Consider the following 2,359-nt stretch of genomic DNA (forward strand, 5'->3'; position numbering starts at 1 on the left):
CTTCACATCCCTCTCATTTCCCATTCTCCATGAAGCAAGTGCAGTATAAATCCACTTCGACTCTATTGTTCCTATGCAAAGTGGTTGAGAGCGGAATTTAGGTGACGGGAAGTGCTTAAAAATAGCTAAAAATTATAAAGATCAAGGGAAAAATATTCACTGTCAAAGGCGGCGGCTCGATCTAGGACGATTTTAAGCGCCAAAGTGCTTTAAAGGCGCCCGAGCGACACTTGTTGATTTTTCATAATTTTTCAGACAGTCGTGCAGGTTGACACAAGCTACTGGCCAATGCGGGATGCTAAGCCGGACGCCCAGGATTTTTCAGAGCTCGATTCCGAGTCCGGACGGGGAAATGGCCAAGAAACCGGTCAAGATGCGAAGAGGTGGACAAAGTTTGGCCAAAATGGGCAAGTGACCCTTGGGAGCCCAAAATTTTAATGTAGCATGAAAGTTTCATGCAATTCATGGGAAGGAAATCGTGGAGAAGAAGGCGCCATACTACGCCCGATTTTTTCGCTTCATGGATGGAGGATCAATCTACAGCCTGCAAACAACCCCTGCAACTAATCACTGCCCCTCATTCCCTCCTGGATGCCAATCATTTCGCCGCCCTTCGCTCGCGCAATGATGCCCTCTTTGGAGAATTCTGATTTCAGTCTTTCTCTCTCCTCCCTCTCTCTCTTCTAAGAGGCAGTTCATGTGTGGGAAGGAGCAATGAAGAAAGAATGATGGAGGCTTGTCCGGCATGGACCGGATTGCTCCACGGGCTGAGAATGGTGATTTGTGATGTTGCTGGACATGAAGTGTTGCTGTTTTCCAAATCTACAGCCATGGAAAAAAAACCCGAAACACGCGTTTAAGCGGTAAACTAAAAAATTACAAAGAAAATTCAGTGTTTTATGCTTTTGATTGATGGAATGCCGTTCATATGGACTAAGATTTGATTGTGCTGCTGATTCTTCTGAGTTCTTACTGTTTATAACCAAAAATTATGAAAAACATGCATTTCATGGCTCGAAATAATGTCAAGAAACCCGAAAACGCATGAAAAATGGGGAAAAACAAGGGTTTTGGGCATATGAATGGGGAAAACCGTCGATACACATCAACTAATCTTTCAATTTTGTTGCAAATGAACTAAGGGCCACAGCCCACAAACTGGTTTTCATTTTCAGCAATTTAAAAAATACAAGAAAATGAAGAAAATGGCGGGAAAATGATAAAAAAACCATGAAAAATAGGGGAAAAATACATTTGGGGCTACGAAAAATATAAAAAAATAGGATTTATGTTTGTTGATGTATAGCAAGGCTGGGGCATGAAGTTATGCTTCAGTTCAGCCTTGTTTATATGTTTTAGTGCGTGTTTCCTTCCTTTCTCCACATAAAATGACAAGGAAACCCTGAAAGAAATGAATGCAATGATGCACTATCAACGGGGAAGGGTAGAGTTGTGGAAAAAATGGTTAAATGCCGCTGAGCATGAGGAATAATTTGCTGATTTTATATGCATCACATCTAGGACGGAATAATAATGAAAAAAATTAAAACCTAGTAGCACGAAGATCACTTCGGTGCTAGGTGTTGCAGCGAAGCACAAAGCGGTTAGAAAGAAAAGCATGAAAGAGATGTTTTGCACTTGCATGCTGCTGGTTTTTAAAATGTTTGAGCACTAGACATCCACCTCTTTGCATGATCATTTAGAGGAAATTAAAAGTATCAGAGTTAGCTCCTGGACATGCATAGCAATTGTTTTCAGTAGGCCTTTGACCCACCGTTGAGAGCGTGAGGTTCCTATGCTGTAGGATAGACGAGGGTTATAGGGGACAACAAGTGAGGAAATGGTACATTCCTAGATACGTTTATTTGGTACCTTGAGCGACGTTTGTGCGAAATGTCTAAATGTTGAGCGGCGCATCGAGGGGCCAATCCCCAAGGTGTAGGAGAGTCGCAGAGGGTTGACGGCATTCAGCCGTAGGAGGAACCCCATGTGTATGTGATTCGAGCCTTTTGGCTATGTGAAAGGGACTCCCTCTGAGGAGTAATATTGGGTTAGGATCAGTTGGACTACAACGTATTACAAACGCAATGTTTAGGAAGGCAGAGATTTTGATAGACGCTCCTGGCCGCGAGACCGAGGGGTTGTCTTGTGCATAGTGACGAGGTTCGGCTAGTGCATGAGCCAGTGCCGGCCCGTTTTTAGGTCCATCAGTGGTGCGTCTGCCGGGAGCTGCTCAAAAGTGGCGGTTCTCGAATCCTGGTTGTTTAAGGACCAACTAGTAGTTTATGCTAGAGGATACTGAGCTTGATCCGTTATTTATTGATAAGCATCGTCTAGCAGAAATCCAAAAGCAAGAAAG

The sequence above is a fragment of the Lygodium microphyllum genome, chromosome 27, assembly GCF_053477565.2.
Source record: "Lygodium microphyllum isolate KBCC chromosome 27, Lygodium_microphyllum_v1.1.10, whole genome shotgun sequence".
In the NCBI taxonomy this organism is placed as follows: Eukaryota; Viridiplantae; Streptophyta; class Polypodiopsida; order Schizaeales; family Lygodiaceae; genus Lygodium; species Lygodium microphyllum.